This window comes from Equus asinus, chromosome 21, assembly GCF_041296235.1.
Source record: "Equus asinus isolate D_3611 breed Donkey chromosome 21, EquAss-T2T_v2, whole genome shotgun sequence".
Taxonomy (NCBI): Eukaryota; Metazoa; Chordata; class Mammalia; order Perissodactyla; family Equidae; genus Equus; species Equus asinus.
In genome coordinates, this window is record NC_091810.1 from 19676454 (window position 1) to 19694438 (window position 17985).

General features: G+C 47.9%; 1 long non-coding RNA gene across 4 annotated transcripts; it reads left to right on the plus strand.

Moving 5' to 3' along the window:
- Window positions 1–1364: 1364 nt before the first annotated feature.
- Window positions 1365–11513, plus strand: LOC123279442 (uncharacterized). 4 transcript variants are annotated; one of them, XR_011496386.1, is made up of 5 exons: window positions 1365–4127; window positions 4492–7744; window positions 8442–9290; window positions 10000–10069; window positions 10494–11513. It is a non-coding gene; the product is annotated as an uncharacterized lncRNA (long non-coding RNA). The 4 variants fall into 4 exon arrangements; XR_011496384.1 differs by having other exon boundaries at window positions 1367–7744; window positions 8442–9282; XR_011496385.1 differs by having other exon boundaries at window positions 1370–4923.
- The last annotated feature ends 6472 nt before the right edge of the window (window positions 11514–17985 follow it).

Below are 17985 nucleotides of genomic sequence, written 5' to 3' on the forward strand. Positions count from 1 at the left end.
CTGCATAAGAATGTCTCTGCTTATGGGGGCATTGGGAGGATTCACTGAGATAACTAAAGTGGAGGCTAAGCACAGTGCCTGCTTCATAAAAGGCATTCAGTGAATGCTCTTATCCAGTGATGATGATGGTGGTGATGATGGTGATGAGGACGGTGATGATGATGATGGTGATGATGATGATAATGGTGATAACTATCAGGGATGGAGATGACGAATGGGATTTAAAGGAAAATTTGGGGATGACTCCTGGGGTTCTAGGCAAGAAGACTGAGGGAGCCCTTTTTAAGAAGGAAAAAATGCACACAAAATGTATTCTTACGGCTCTACGCTTTTGTAGAATTGAAAAGTTGGATATTGGCTATCTTAACCCCAATCAGTTAAGATTGCCTTCTCCCTCCACTCTGGCTTCCCCTCCTGCCCGCTCTCTCTTATGTTGGGTGGTGCTGGGGCAGCTTCGGGAAGGACCTGTGCAAACTTCATCAGCTCCGTGTTAAATCTGTCTCTGTTTACTCCCAATTTGCAGAACACCTGAGTTATATTTACTTAACATTTCCTTACATCACCTTATGGTTGTACAGGGGAAGCCAGCGTCCTTTCCATAAACAGAAAGTGGCTACAGATTCAAAATGATGAAAATCAAACAAAGTTATTCAGTCTGAGCTAGACACTGTTGCCTGCAAGGACTCCAAACCTAGGACTTGCTCTTTATTTGTTAAAAAGGTGTTAAAGACATGTGGCACCAAGGTGAGACTTTCTCCTTGCAGTAGCCAGCAAGATTTGAAGAGAATTGACAACGGAACATGGTGGATTTCTCTCTATGTGAGTCAGTGTTATTTAAGGCTGGGTGTGTGGACCACCCAGAGCTGTTCTTGAACTGCCAGTGGAACCCACCCTACACCATGGACAGTCCTGCCCCAAAGACAGGCTGTCATGTCACCATGCCATGTGGCTGCACTCTTCAGGGTCTGTGGAAATTGACATCGACAGGTGAACGCAGGTAAAAATTAGCTCAGGATTAATCGGCTTGGCCTTTCAGCCTGACTTCCTCAAGCAGGCAGAAGGGAGACATCATCACACAAGGCTTCTATTTAGAGAAGGCATCTGAGCAGCTGGGCTTGGATAGGCCAGGCTCTGCAGAGGGGCTGCCTGAATCTCCAAAGCAGACTTGCTGGTGACATCACTGGAGCCAGCGCACAAGAGTCTTTCTTAGAGACCACCACAAAGCAATTAAAGGCACAAGGAACACCCTACATCTTCTAGAAGTTTCCTCAGAGAGATTCCCTTCCCACGAAGGAGACTGAAGCCAGCAAATGGGTCCCCTGGAAATGAGAAGTGAGCAACTTTTTTGCCATATTTTTAATGAATATACTTCTCTCCATCCCTGCCCTGCTCAATAGCAATTTGCTCAAATGACTTCCAGAAAGACTAGTAAGTGCTGAGATAATCATGGACACCAAAATTGACCTTTGCAAAATATTTGCATCCTTTTCAAATTCTGTTTCTATACTGTGACATTAGCAGTGATGCTCAAGATATTGGCAACATCTCCTTTTTAAAACTTTAATTATAGAAAATTTCAAACATATACAAGAGTAGAGAGTATTGTAAGTTTAATGAGGCCCTTGGACGCAGCACCCAGTCTCAGTAATTACTAACTCATGGCCAGTCTGTTTCATTCATCACCACCTCCTCCCTTCCATTACCCCACTAGGTCATTTTGAAGGAAATCCTAGAATCGTGTTGTTTCATCCACAAATACTTCAGAATGTATTAGGTTGAACCACATGCAATTGCTGATAAACAAATATATTTACTTAAAGTTGGTTTGTTTGATGAGGACTCAAACACGGTCCACCCGTTCTGGCAGCATCTCTATGTTGCTGCTTCTCCTCCCTCCACGTGTCTCCATCCTTCTTCTCATGTCCCCCATGTCTATAGTCATCCCAAGAGGGGAATTTGGGAAGGAGGTGAGTTTGTCTCTGGAGCTCCCGAGCTCTTCTGAGGGGGTCTGCTCCGCGGCGTCCCATTCACCTCCTTTAGGCACTCCGAGATCGTATATTTCCTACCTACTGAGGAATTTTGATTCCCAACAAATGCTGATTCCCTGAAAAAAGAGGTTCCGGACATGAGAGAGCTGGTGGATTGGAGGGTGGAAGGGGCTCCATGGTGCTTCTGTGCCCAAGGGACTGACATTTCTGTTTAAGAACTGACTGAGGCCTTGCCACTGCTCTGTGACCCTGGCCAAGTCACCCATCCGTCCCGGGCTCCAGTTTCCGTCACATGAGAGAATGGGTGTTGGTTTATCATTCCCACCATCAACATCGAGTGCTCCCTGTTAGTTGCTGTAGCAAAAGCCTAGCCTATAGCAAGCGCCTACTCATCTGCAGAGCAAGTGGACCAGATGCTCCAGGAGCCCCTCCCACGTGCTTCGAGGACACCCAAGCCCCGCCAGTCCTGCCGGCCTAGGACGCCTCACTTCCTGCTCCTGGCTGCGGGTCATCTCCCACCCCTGACTTTGCTTGGCTGACTGAGAAGGAAATAACCACAGGCTCCAGCGCAGGGAGAAGAGGTGGCCAGGGACATTGGAGGCCACTTCCCCAGTGTCCTTGACTGAATGTCTCCCTCCTGGGTGACAGCCTGGGTCCCAGAGCTCAGCTCTATTTCGGTCACCATTTGGCATGTGTCACCTTGCAGAGGCCCGGGTCCTCAGGGACAAAGGGCCAAAATCTGCTACAAGAATGGTAATTTGAGGATCTTGGCCCCCTGCCCCTGGGGCTTCGGTGTTCTTAGGGACAAGCGGAATGATGATATCATGGACTTAATTACTTTCTGGATATGAGGGCCCTGGTCTCTGGGCACCAGCTGGTGTGAGGCCCCAGGGAGCCTAATTTAGGAAAAGGATTCAGCGGAATGACAGCTGTTGAAAGTGCTTGGCTCCCACCTTTGGCCAGAGAATTTAAGAAAAAAGCCCTTTGAGACTTTGAGACCTGTAGCTCTAGAGGCTGGTCTTCCCCCTGAGGTCTCCTAGGAAAAGGCTCAGTTCTTGGAGATGAAAGAGCCCACAGAGGTCATCTTGGCCAGCCAATACCCTTCCCAATACCCCTAAGAGGTGGTCATGCTGGCTGTGCTTGATTACCTCCAGTGATGGGGAGCTCAGTCTCTCTGGAGACAACCTGTTTCATTATTGGCCAACTCTAACTGCTGAACAGTGCCAACGTGACTTCTACATAGCTCCAATCTGCCTCGATGCCACTTCCATTGCCCTAGTTTCACCCTGTGGAGCCACAGAGAACACATTTAAATTCCTCTTCCTTGTGACAGCCCTTCAAATATTTGAAAGCAGCTCTCATGTCCCCCCTCAGCTTCTTCTCCAGGCTAAACATAGCTCTTTCAGCCATTGCTCATATGACATGGCTTCAGTCGGCACCACTGTCCTCATCATTTTCCACTGGATGGATACCAGCTTTTCACGGTCCTTCTTACAGTGTGGGGCCCTGGAGGCACTGATCTGAGCAGAGGGGAGTTGCACACTCACTTTATTCCTACCCTCACACGTCTGCTGTCACAGCCCTGCTTGGCAGATACTCTCTCTCTTTACACACAACAAATCCGGCAGTCTTTCTCACGCGTGCTGCGGTGAAGCCACACCCCGCTCTGGGACTCAGGCAGCCATGTTTCAGGGCCCAAGCACAGGGCTTTCGCTTTGTGGATTCATGCTATTGTTCCGGGCTGACTGGATATTTGGCTCCTAATTCTCTCATTCGGCATTGGTGGCCCCCCTCGCTCTGCGCTGCTCACGTTGCTGAGCGCGCCGCCTGTGCCCGCCCCATCACCCGGAAACACGAGCCACAGGAATGGGCACGTGCGTCCCTCTCAGGCTCACGTGAAGTCGTTATTCAGCACCCTCTTGGGGGTGGCCATTCACACATCACAGGTCATACGGTCGCAGAGCTCCCGTTCCGTCACCCGCTCACAAGGGTGCTCGGGGAAGCCGGGTTACAGTCCATGTATTCTGCGTCTACACATGATCCTCGCCGAAGCGTCTTGTCGTACTCTTGAAGAAAAGTGTGGCGGCAGCGGTGTCCCATGCGAGGTGAACCCAGGCTGCTCCCACTGGTCTCCGGCAGGTGTGGAGGGCCGGCGCATCTCCAGGTTGCCCTGGAGACGGGAGGGAGGCAAGCGTCCCCGCAAGGCAGCAGTGTTGGCAGGGCAGGGGCCCGTGTGGAGTCGCGGGGGCCGATCGGCAGGTGGGGAAGGCTCTGGGCTCCCGGCTGAGGTCACAAGGAAGGACTGAGCCCTGGGTGGCAGATGTAGGGCAAGGGGTGCCTCCTTCCTCTTCCAGGTCTCTCACCTGTGGAACTTTCCCCGGGGACCAGACCCAGTGGTTTTATAACTAGTGAGACTGTAGATCTCACATTTCTCTGGCCTTTTTTCCTTCCTCCTTTCCCACTTCCCCTGCCTTCTTTTCCTTTTCCCCCTTCCTTTCATCAGTTGTTTCTTGCCCTCTGAGCACGTCTGCCTCGGTCCTCACCGTTGCTGGGCTGGCGTCCTCCAGGTTGCAGGCCATTGGGCGAGACACATGTCAATCAACAACAGCCCGGCCATGGCGAGAGGCGGGCCAAAGCGCGCACAGGGCGCTAAGGCAACCCGAAGTTTCTGGATCCTCCCCAGGCTGGACGTTCGGTCCCGTGGTCTTCAGAAGCCTTTGAACTCGCCCTGGAGTCATTCCACTTTGGTATCTGTGTGACAACTTCCTGGATAGATTCACTCCTGAAGGAGATAAAATTCCCCTTAGTTAGACTCTGGACTTGTTTTTGGGTGTAGAAAATGTGTCCCCATAATTAAAGTCAGCCCAGGTCATTTTGGGATTCAGAATGCTGCTGAATTTGAGGACGAAACCTGACAGAGAGCAACTAACCATAGGTCAGTGTGATATACTGGAGCCAGCACCACTGGCGGGCTCGGAGCCTGGGAGAACCAGGAGCTCTTAGCACCTTCTGGAGAGAGTGTAGACTCTGACATTACTCTTGTGGCTCTTCCTCTCATTGGCTGTGTGACCTTGAGACTCTTAACCTCTCTGGACCTCAGTTTTCCACATCTGTGAGATGGGGGTAATACTTTTGCTGGATCATTGTGAGGATTGCCTGAATTCGTGCTGTACCTGGTTTATAGCAGCCTGTTGTATTTATTACTTCACAGCTCTGCCGCTGATAGAACTAGGAGCTCTGTTTAAAAATCTGTGACTCTTCTAGAAAAGAAAAGAAAAATGATGGAGAACATGAATAATGTAGGTTCCGTAGGGTGCTTGAATTACAGTTTCAAAGTAATTTCTGATTTGCGTTTCTCGTGCAGGTCACTGTCAGTCTGCCTTTCTTCACTGTGAGGTTTGTTAGAAAGTCTTTGAGAGAGGAAAGTGCAGCTGCATTTCAAAGGGAAAATACAGGCCGTCCCTTTGTTTGGGACAGCTGGGCCCCAAGTAGCAGGGCTCAGGAAGCTTGTCCTGATGACAGCGACAGGTGGGCCAGGGCCTGTCCGGGTCTGAGAGGCGGTGTAAGTGTAGGAGCCCCCAGGGTGCCGATCTGGGAGTGCTATTGCGTAGCTAGGATGAGAGGATGGAATAATGCCATGTAGGAGGGGACACAAGGCTTTCCTGGGCTCCTGGGCAGGGTCTGGGGTAGAGGAGAATCAAAGTGGGGAAAATTCTTCCTGCTTCTCTGACCTTCACCGCCCCTTCCCCAATTTCAAGGCCAAGATCTGAGTTCCGGGTTCTCAGTGCTTGCCACTGTCCCCACTTCTCTCCTCACAGGACTCAGCCCAGCCTGGCAGCCAGGTTGCTGCAGGTCAGGCTCACCCTTGTCTGAAGATCATTTCTCTCCTGGATTTGTCCCCTTTTCCCCTTCCTCCTGAGTCCCACCGTTGTGCCGTTTCGTTAGGATTTCCCAATTCCAAATTCCGTGATATGGCCAGCCCATGCCATTCCACACTAAGTCAGCAGATTTCATTCTATTTATAGGACGATGCGACAATTCAGACCTGGCGCCTCCTCTGCTGGCCTGGCAGCCACAATAGACTTTGTTTTCTTTTCTCTTTTTTCTTTATTCTCTTAGTTTTAAAGATAATTATTCTCACAAGTAATATGCAAATATATTCTCTCTGGGAAAGATTTTAAAAACAGAGAAATATAGAGTAAAATATTTAGGTTCCCCTTCATTCAATTCTGACTGTTAATAGTTTGGTATGTTTCTTTCCAGTCTTTCTTCTATGCGTTTATATACGTACCTGTATAAACACAAATGCAAATATATATGTGTGTGTATGGTAAAGAGTTTAACCTTGCCCAAACGGGGGACTGGCCTGGCTCCTGGGAGGTAAGCTTTCTTGACCTGGGGGTCTTGGGCCAGCTGGATAGTAACAGTGTGATTTAGCATGAGGCTGGCCATGTTGGAAAGACCAACAATGTGATTTTGGGTGGGGGTTTTGGGTCATGCAGTATCAGGTGACCTACAGCTTAAACCAACCCTATGGGCAATCAATCAATCAATCATGTCTATGTAATGGAGCCCCAATAAGCACTCTGAACGCTGAGGCTCAGGTGAACTTCTCTTGTAGATGATGCTCTGTGCATCTTGTCAACCATCAGAGATGTTTGACGGAGATGCACAGAGATGTGAGCAGAGTAACGTGCCCATGACCCCGTGGGGAGAAGACAGTGGAAACTCGACATTTGGCACTTCTCCTGGACTCTTCCCTTTGCTCTTCTTCTCTTGGCTGATTTTAATCTGTGTCCTTTCCCTGTAATAAACCGTAACTGTGAGTGTAAGAGTTTTTATGAGTTCTGTGAGTTTTCCTAGAAAATTATTGACCCTGAGGGTTTTGGGAACCCTCTGAATTTGCAATTGGTGTCAGAAGTGAAGGTGATCTTGGAGACAGTGCCCTCTAACTTCATAGTTAGCCTAAATTCATCACTGTGTGTGAATTTACGTGTGTGTTTAAAATTACATGATTGGGAATTCTATTCATGGTTCTGGGACTTGAATTATTTCACATTCCATGTGCTTGGAGAACTTCTTCAAGGCTTTTTTGCTTCAGTTTCCTCACCTGTAAAATGGGCGTAACAGCAGCATCTGCATCCGTAGGGTTGTTATGAGGAGTAAATGAATGACTGTGTGCAAAGCTCTTAGGACGATGCTTGCTGTGAAGTTAGGGCTCCGTCAGTGCTGATGATGATGGTGATGATTTCCACACCAGACCATTGAAGTCTAGCTTATTGCTGTGAAGAGCTGATTAATGCATATCATTTCTATTAGCTCCTCTGGGCTTCCCACAAAGACAGCAGTAGGTTTATGGGAAGTTTATGCAGTGCTTTATGGGAAGCGACTCTTCGGCTGCACTGCCAGGTGGGTAAATGAGCCAGCTGGTCTAGAACAAGTGTTTATTGAGCACCAATTATTTAACGAACACACATTAATTTGGCACACTCTGTGTGCGGAGGCCCTGTCCTGATGACTGTAGAACTATAAGCATAAGTGTTTGGGGCTAAGAAGAAGGAGAAGGGAATTCATATCGGCGGTAACAACTACTAAGTGTCACTCACTGTTAATCTGTTATTTCATTTAATCCTCACGACACCCCTAGGAGGAAAATGTTACGACTCCCATTTTCCAGAAGAGAAAATTGAGTCTCAGGTTAAGAAACTCTCCAAGTTCACACAGCCAGAATGTGTTGGGGGTGGATTGAAGTCCAGGTATGTCTCATTTCAAAGCCCATTCATTTTGAGCTGCGTCTCACTGCTGAACAAGACATGGACCCTGAAAAGGCTCATTGTTCTTTGGAGGAGGGGTGTGGGGGTGGGGGGGGGGAAGATGAGACATAAGACAATGAAAGGAAGCTCAAACTCTTAGAAGCACTTCCCCGATTACAAAGTTGCTTTGTCACTCAATATGTCATTGGAGTTTAAAGAACAACTCTGCCATAGGCAAGTGTTATTATTGCCGTTTGCAGATGAGAAAACTGAGGCTCAAAGGGACTAAGCACCTGTCCAGCTTAAACATCTAGTAAGGGGCAAAGCTAGTAGTGGCATCTGCTCGCTGCAATGAGTGGGTATAATGATACTGTGAGTGACAGAGTCAGGGCTCCTGCCAGCAGGGAGCTCGTGCTCCACCCGCAGGGCGTCTCCACTGGTCCCTGGAAGGTGGTCTGTGTATTCTTTAACTCTGAGCTCCTTTTCCTTCTGGTCCAGCTGCTCAAGTCCTTAGGACACTGAAAGCGTATTCCTTTGGGGTCTTGGTAATGGAGCATTTCAAAAGCGAACCTAAATTAAAAATAAAAGCCTAATTAGTTTCCTTTGCAGCTTTATCTGCAAACAAATAAATGGCTACCTCTGGAGGGTTTTCTTCATTTTTCCAGGCATGATTCATCATTAAATATATGCTTCCTTCTAGATCCAGTAGAAAACTAATGAGAATTTAATCTCTGCTGAGCAGAGGAGGAAAAACCCAGCTGAATGCAGGGATGGCCACAGGACGGTCAGGGAGTGAATTAGGATGCTTTTGTTTATGGCCTAAGTGTGGGCTTCAATTGGTGGCTGTGCTCTGGCTGCCAAAATAGGGTCATGAATGAAACTAGCATTCCTTTTTCTATGGAAATGTCAGTTTATGAGACACCCCGTGGACTTTGCCCTCCCTCTGGATCGGGCTTCATGGACAGGCAGGGCGGAACTGCAGCAGCCCTTGCAGAGATACCAACCATTCCTCCCTGTGGCCCAGCTGCTGCCGGCGTGAAGGTGTCCCTGGATGTCGTGGAACTCAAGATTTGTCTTTCCTCTTCGGAAGAACAGATAAACCTGGAGCGAACGTCGTGCCCACCCTCTCAGGCTCTTGTTCTGAGGACCACAGGATTGCTGGGACTTGGGGAATTATTCAGGAAGCTTCTGCTCTGAGAAACCTTTGCTCAGTGGAGGCAGTAGCAATTAATTTGCCCATTCAGCCAGCTGCTTTTAATTGGGCACCTACTATGTCCCATCCACAGTGCCAGGAACCGGGGGCACGGCCTGGAAGAGAACAGATGTGGATCCCCCAGGAAGCTTGAACACTCTTTGATCTGGACAAAGTGTTTTTACAGCTGTGGTCACAGCTCGTGCCCACAGCAAGTATGTGGGGGAGGCAAGGATTTGTTATCCCATCTTCCAGATGAAGAAACTGAGGCTGGAGAAGGCAAAGTGACTTGCTGACAACATAAGGAAGTGACATAACTTGCCTGAAGTCACCTGGTTTATTGATAAAGGTGAGAAAGTAAGTATTCAGTGCTTTTATTACAGGTGTATATTACATATAACTGTCATCTACAGCCCTTTTTTATGTCACCAATGGAAAGACAAGGCAATTATTTTTGAACTTCCAGAGGAGAGGATAAAAAATTTTCCCCAGATAATTGTAATATACGTAGAATTCTGGATATTAGGCTGCGGACAGCCCCCTGAAGGAAGCCTGGGGCCTCTGTGGTCTCCTGTTCGCTGGGGATTGTTACTGTTCTCTCAAGGTGCTTGTGAATATTGAATGAGAAGAGTCTGGAACTCTTGGCACCCCAAGAGCCGTCCACAACATGAATCGCTTGTCCTGGTATGTTAAACTCATACGAGCGCGGCATTTTGTGCCCTAAGTGTGTAATGATGCCCTCTGACACAAAGATAAATCGTTTTTCTCAGTCTGCAGCCCAAAAGTTAATATTTTACTGGGGCAAAGGACCCTCATCTGACCATCTTGGACGTTTCAAGTAAACTATTTAAATTAAATGCCTGGGTTATTGATGACCCACTGTTCAAACTGAAAACCTGACTTTAATCTAATTTTTAACAGACTTGTTCAGGAGCTATTTTCTCTGCCTCATTTTGCCTTTAATAACCTGTCTTTCTTCTTAAAATAATGGTTGGTGTCACAGTATTGAGGTACATAATTCAAAGGGAAAAAAAACAACAGAAAATTGCAATTTCTTGTTTTTTAGAAAATAAGAAAAGTAGAAACACTCTCTACTACTCCACTAATTTTCAGATGTGAAAGAGAAGAAACTTCAGGTAATAATTTCTTTTTATAGATTTTTTACAAAAGTATTCTTTTTTAATGTGGTAAAATATATATAACAAAATTTGTCATTTTAATCATTTTTAAAGGTTCAGTTCAGTGACATTAACATTCACAATGTTGTGCAAGCATCACTGCTATCCGTTCCAGAACTTTCTATCATCCAAACAGAAACTCTATACCCATTCAACACCACCTCCCCACTCTGTCTCCCCCAGCCCCTGTTAATCTCTATTGCACTTTAATTCTCTATGGATTTGACTACTTCACATGAGTGGAATCACATAATATTTGTCCTCTTGTGTCTGGCTTATTTGCTTAGCTTAATGCTTTGAAGGTTCATCCATGTTGTAGCATGTTATGAGCTGAATTGCGTCCACCCAATAAAATTCATATGTTGATGTCTTGACCCCTCAGGACCTCAGAATATAACCAGATTTGGAGATCAGGTCTTTACCCAATCATTGGGGTGGACCCCAATCCACTATGACTGGTGTTCTCCTAAGAAGAGGAAATTTAGACACAGACACGTACAGAGAGAAGACCATGTCAAGACACAGGGAGAAGATGATCCTCTAAGCCAAGGAGAGAAGCCGGGAACAGAGCCTTCCCTCACAGCCTCAGAAGACACCAACCCTGCTGACACCTGGATTTCAGACTCCCAGCCTCCAAAACTGTAGAAAATAAATTTCTTTTGTTTAAGCCACCCAATCTGTGGTACTTTGTTACGGCAGCCCCTGCAGACAGCATGTGCCAGACATTCCTTCTTCTTTATGGCTGAAAAATCTTCCATTATATGGATAGACCGCATTTTGTTTATCCATTCGTCTGTCGATGGACACTTGGGTTGTTTCCATCTCCTGGCTACTGTGAATAATGCTGCTTTGAATAGTGGTGTGCAAGTATCTGCTTGAGTCTCTGCTTTCAATTATGTTGAGTATATGCCCAGAAGGAGAATTGCTGGATCATATGGTAATTCTGTTTAACTGTTTGAGGAATTGCCAAACCATTTTCCGCAGTGGCTGTACCATTTTAAGTTCCTACCAGCAAAGCACAAGGGTTCCAATTTCTCCACATCATTGCCAACGCTTGCTATTCTCCTTTTTATTTATTTTTTGATATGTTTGTTTTTTAATACTTGTTCAGCCAGAGGCATTAACATCAACAAGGAGCTCCACTTCTGGGATGGCAGAGGAGGCTCCTAACAGGCTGATCCTCCCTCAGAGAACAGCTGTAAACTCTGGATACAATATGACAGTCGGGACCCAAAGGCTCCAGAAAGTGCACTAAAGCGAGCAGATTTTGAAGCAGGTCAAAACGTGAAAGAAGGGCCAAACACCGAGTAGTTTCCAATTTTTACGGCTTTAGCTTGAAGGCAGGGTGCGATGACAAGTTTTCCCGAATTGGTCAATGAATTCAACACAATCCCAATCAAAATCTCAGCAGGAACTTTTGTAGAAACTAATGGTCTAATTCTCAAGTTTGTGTGGAAATGCAAATGATCTAGAGTCAACCAAAACAATTTTGGAAAAGAACACAGTTGGAACGCTTACACGACCCGGTCTCAAGGCTTGCTATAAAACCACAGCAATCAAGACAGTGTGGTATTGGTGAAGGATGGATGTATGGATCCGTGGAACAGAAGAGAGTCCAAAATAGACGCACACACATATGATCAACTGATTTTCAACAAAGGTGCCAAAACAATGCAATGGAGAAAAAATAGTCATTGCATTCTTTGGCCAAAACAGGTCACAAGAGTAGTCGAGAATCAAGGAATAGGGAAATAGCTCTACCTGTTGATGGAATGGGGATGGGAGGGGCAGCAACATCACATTGCAAGGGGTGTGGAGACAGGCAGACATGAACGACTGGATTCATTTTGGAATCTACCACCCCAGGCAACCCGGATGATCCTTTGGGACCCCTCATCAGACAACAGTGCTTGTCCGCCCAGGGTTCAGCTCAAAGGCCACCTCCTCTGAGAAGCCTTGCCAGATGGCTCTGTCTCGTGGTGACGCCCAATTACCATTTATTACACTGCCCCTGTTCAGCTCCTTCATAGCTCTTCCACAGTCTCCTTCATTTCTTTCTCCATTTGCTCATTGTCTGTCTTCCCCATCAGGACGTGATTCTAGTTTAAGATGGCTTTGAAGTAAGTGAAAATAATTGAGGCTGGAAAGGTAGCCAGAGACCAGGCCATGAAGGACCAGAATGCCCCAGTAAGGAGTTTAGACATTTAGTTGTAGAAAAACAGAGGATGAAGTTTAGCACAAGGACGTGACCCAGTAAAATTGATATATTCTAACAAGACTGCTGAGGCGAGGGCCCTGGAGTAGAAGTCTTTGGGAGGTGGTGTGAAGGGAGAATCGGAGAGGCGGAGCACAGGGCCGAGTGCAGTCCATTGGAGGGCGGCTGTGATGGTCTGAGTGAGTGTGGACGGCCTGGGAGAAGGGGTCAGCGTGGACTGGGAGGCAGGTCCCCGAAGGCTGATAAGGCCGGACCTTCTGACTTTTCAACAGAGTACGGACATTTAGATGTTCTCTGTGGAATCTCATAAGTTTTCATTGTTGGCAGCTAATGAAAATGCTTCAACTGGGCTGTGGCCTGAGCCCCACTGGACGGCCTCTCTGCCAAGCATAATATAATCATGATTTCACAGGCGTAATTATAACTTCACTTGAATGCCTGGAATCCAGGTTGTTGCTCTGAATGGCTTGTGTGTGCAACCCAAGATCCAGCACCCGGGAGACAAGGTCAGGAGGTGGGAGGGCAAGGAGCAGGAGGGGAATGTGAGCCCCCTGGGGAGTCGGAGGCCCAGCTCTCCGCCCTCACTGGGAGGAACCTGGGATTCTAACCCATGACGAGGGGTCAAGGCGCAGCTCTGCCACTTCCTCGCTCTGGGAGCTTGGGCAAGCTGCTGCTTCATTTCAGTGTCTTCCCCTGCAGAACGGGAATAGTAACCCCTGCTTCTCAGAGCTGGTTGGCGGAGAAAACAAGAACATGTAATTACTTATATGGTGACAACCTTGAAGCGCGTGCAGTTCTGTACCCTCTGCCTGAACGAATTCACTTAACACTCTCAGCAATTCTATGAGGTCATCATTATGCATTTCTTTTTCATATGGGGAAACTGAGGCACAAAGAAGTTAAATAACTTGTCCAAGTCTAATGGCTAGAAAGTGGCAGAACAGGATTCAACGCAGGCTTCAAGATCCGCAGTCCCACCTGCTATGCTGTTCTCCTGGATGTGAAGCTTTCTGGCACTTAGTAGGCCCTCAGTGAAGTTATTAATTTGTTCAACTGATAGTTATTATACAGCTCCTGTGTGCCAGGCTGTGGGCTAAGCTCTGGAGGTGGAGCAGTGGATGGGATAGACATGGCTCCTGCCCTCGTTTGATCTTTGTTGAGGGTTTGCTGACTGCCAGGCTCTGTGTTTGGGGTAGAGGACTGCATTAAAATGTAGGTTTTATTATTATCCATGTATGATGAGGCCAACAGATCATGAGATGACCGCCATTGAAAGATAGTTCATTACTCACAGGTTCCAAGAGGAGGAGCATGCCACACTTTGGGGGCCACATGGGTGAGCACAGGCTGGGTCAGGAGGCAGAGGGAGCGAGGGGAAAGCCTGGGCAGGAGGCTTTATCGTGGGTTTTTCAGGAGGAACGGGTGGAGGAGGGTAAGCATTTGGGATTGGATAGTTTGGATAATTTCGGCAGGCTCTGGGCTATAGGGGTGGTCCTTGTTGTCCGGTACCTGGCCTTGCTGTGGGTTAGGGCAGGGGGATTGTGTCCTGAACTTCAGGAGCTTGGTAATAGGAGGCGATGGGGGCATGGACTCAGATCGGTTGGTTTGCATGTCAAAGGTGTGTGTTTGTTGCTATCTCTAAGAATGGGCTAGCCCTGGGAGAGCAGTCCCTCCCGTCACTGAGGCCCCAGATGCCAGAGCATCAAGAATACAGAAAAGAAGAAGTGATAGTTAATACAGAGACACATTCTCTGGTGTGGAACAGACACGGTTCTGCCAGGAGGGGAGGACAGTCATGTAGGTCATAAATGTTAGCGAACACACACAGGAGTTCTTTTCTTGGTCATTCCTTTATCAAACATTTATTCATTCATTCAGCACATATTTACTGAGTGCCTGCTCTGTGCCAGGCACTGATCAAGGTCCTGAAGGTATGGGCGATAGAGCACAGACAAGGCCCCTGCTCCATGAAGCTGACATTCTAGTAGGGGAGACAATGAGTAAGTAAACAAGAAAATAAATGAGGCACGCTCCTACCATGAGATCTTGTACAGAGACAATAAGGCATTGAGATTATTAAATAGTAAGAAATATGTATATATATTGGTCCCTGCCCTCTGTTCCTAATACAGAGCTCCTGAATCCCTTGGAATTTCCTGGGTGAGCGGAGCATCTTTTGTTCCAAGGAGGTGACTCTTGGTGGGCTCCCGGATTGGCACTGGTCACCAGAAAGACCAAGCCATGATAAGAAACTTAGAACTTTCAGCCCTGCCCCCATTTCACAGAGAGGGGAGAGACACTGGAAATTGTGTTAACAATCAGTCATGTCTAAGTGATGACGCCTCCCTAAAAATCCTGAATGTATGGGGTTGGAGGGCTTCCAGGTTGGTAAACACAGCCACACACCAGGAGGGTGGTGCACCCCAACTCCACAGGACAGAAGCTCCTATACTCAGAACCTTCCAGATCTCACCCTATGTGCCTCTTCATCTGGCTGTTCACTGTATCCTTTATCACATCCTTTATGATAAACTTGTAAATGTAAATCAGCCATTCTAGGAAGTTATCAACCCCACGGAGGGGGTCGTGGGAACCCTGATCTCTATCCAGTTGGTCAGAAGTACAAGTGACAACCTGGGATGTGCAATTGGTGTCTGGAGTAGGGGCAGTCTTGTGGGACTGAGCCCTTAGCTTGTGGAGTCTGCACTGACTCTGGTTAGTGCCAGAACCGCATTGAATTGTAGGACACCCAGCTGGTGTTGGAGAATTGGTCAGTGCGGGAAAAACTCCACACACCTGGTCACAGACGTGTTCTGTGCGTAGTGAGTAGTACAAAACAGAGTTGTCCTTTAGTTGGTGTAGAGGACTTTTTCCCTTATAGGGATATAACATAGATTGACTGGGGATGGGCCTTTCAGATAAGGTGGTCAGGGACGGCCTCTCTGAAGAGGTTACACTTGAGTTAATGCTGGAAGGCAAGACAGAGCCAACCATGTGACAATCTGGGGAAGGAAGGAGCGTCCCATTGCACGCAAGTCCAGAGGTCCTGAGCCTGAAAAAGGCTTTGTGTGCTCCATCTCAGGCACCAGAGCAGGGCCTGTATGGCTGGAGCATAGGGAGGGAGGGAGGGAGTAGGGGGAGATGAAATTGGAGAGGTTGGCAGGCACCAGATCTTACAGACTACAATAAGAAGACTGGATTTTATTCTATGGGGACGTCACAAGGCTGTATGTAGGAAGTGACTTGAGCATGTCAAAACATCAGCTTGTGGGGAATGGGTCATCGTGGGGAAAAGAGTGGAGACCAGTTGGGAGGCAGTTAAAGTCACCACGGAGGGATGACAAGTGCCTACAGAGCCCCAGGGACCCCGCTGGGTGATGAAGCCACCACAGTCCTGGTCCTCAGGGGTCACAGTGTTGAGAGCAGACCACGAGGGAACAGACCCTCACAAACCTGGGTCAAAGACCAACAGCTCATCTCCCGCCATGCCGGCTTCATAAGACTTGTCTTCCTAACTGGCCATGGGGTCCCCCAAAGCATCCACCTTTCTCTCTGGAATTGCTCTCTTGCTGGGAGAAACCAGCAGAGCCTCTGGTGAAGTGGCCCCGTGCAGAGCCTTCCTAAGGACTTGCAGACTGGGCTCTGCCTGTCGTGCCAGGGCCCCAGCTCCCTGGGGGAGAGAGCATGCTGTGGAATGTTCTGGGCCCCGAGCTTCCCTCTCCACTGCCGTCTGGTGAACTGTGAACAGGGCTCCAGGACCCTGGGTGTGAGCCTTGGATCCGGGCGGCTCTGCTGGGGTCTCAGTCATTTTTTCTGCCTCCTGCTACACATTCTCGTTGGAGTATCTGGCTCCTCAGTATTTCCCCGGGGCCAGTCAATACTTTAGTGTGGACTCTGCGAGAATGGAAGTCAGACCTGTCTCCAGTGGTCCATGGAACCACAGTCAAGCTGGCTAACACAGGAACTCTATCAGCGGGCAGGGACCAGGCTCCCTGCCTGATTAAACCAACTGGCGTGCCGGGATTTTTGGTTTAAGCAGAGAGTGCAGGACCAAATTGCATTGCAGGCAGAATCTATGGGAAGAATTACAATAAAACAAGAAAAATGAGTGTTTGTTTTGGATCAATTCTTCCTTTGCTTACCTACCTCATTTAAAGTCTCTGAACTTTGGTTAAAAAATGACGAGAAAAACAATAAAAATATCCACAACATCATCCTTAATTATTGCTACTTGTTTCACTAGTGGCTTCCACCATTCTTTTTTTTAAAACATTTTTTATTGAGATATCACTGATGTATTACATTGTGTAAGTTTAAGGCGTACATTGTTGGTTTGATACATTATCTATTGTGGTACTGTAGCGTCAGCTAGCACCTCCGTCATATCACATAATCACTTTCTTTTTTGTAGTGAGAACAATTAAGTGTAACTTTTCCCACATCTGCTGGTTCTCGATGGCTCAAAATAATGGGTGTGCGAAAGAGGCGTAGTTATTCTGGTATCCTCGTCAGTTTAGGCTTAAATTCTTAAGCCACCCTTCTTCAAGAGGAGTAGAAAGATCTCACGACCAGGAACCAGGAAAACCGGATCCAGTTCCACTACCTGCTAGTAACGTGGTCTCGAGCAAGTCACATTTCTCCCAGGTCTCCATTTCCTCATGTACAAAACCCCTACAACACATTTGATCGTCCGTGAAATGCAGCGACATCTCTCCTGGTTCGCCAGCTACCCACCACTTGACCTTGGGCTTGTTCCAAAACCTTTCTGAGCCAGAGTTTCATCATTTGCAAAAAAGCGATTCAAACAGCGTCTTGCAGGTCCCTGGACACACTATTTCTGTAAGGCTATCTTGCTGACAGTGATGCCTGCTTGCTTGAACGGTCTTGACATTTTCTCCTGTATAATTTTCCTCCGCTCCACACTGAAAATCTCGTGATTGACGATGACGCAGTCAGGAAACAAACACAGTTTTTTTGAGCTTGTTTTTCCAAGCGCCGTGGGGTCTATCGGTTTTGGGGAAAAACAGGACTGAACAAGTCCTCCCTCAGCAGTTCTGTGAGGCCAGGAGCCGCCATCGTGTTTCGCATGTGGGATCTGTTGTCTCCTGATCAGAGGCCAAAGTTGTTCGGACAGAAGGGGTCACCCTGGGTTAGCTCCGCGCCCTTTTCAAAGCTGCTTTCCTTCCTGACATCAGGATCTTGGGTGAGACAGGGGGCCCAGTCCTTTACCTGGAAGACCCTGAAGCTGGTCTGGCAACTGGCAGCTCTGGGGCCAAAATGCTGCTCCAGCTGGTTGGCTGGTTAAGAAAAACCACTGTGGGGCAGTTTCCCGTAGCTCTCCCCTGCTCCTCCCCACATGGGGCATGTGGACAGAGTTTGGGTGGTAGTTTTCACTTGCAGCCGGTCGATGAAAGGCTGAGCTAGACAGGACTTGAGAGGGATTCAATAAACGTGGCCTTCACAACCTTTGCCCAAAGTTCCAGCCTCATCTCCAGCCACTGGACTTTTCACAGGCCCCTCCCCCCCAGTGACACCCCCTTTCCTGCCCTCTGATTGACCCATGTGGTCAAGTGGTCTGCCGTGCCTTCTCTCCACTCTCAATGTCTTTCCTTAAGGCACTCCCAGAAGGAGACGGCCTGGCATCCTGGGAGGACACAGC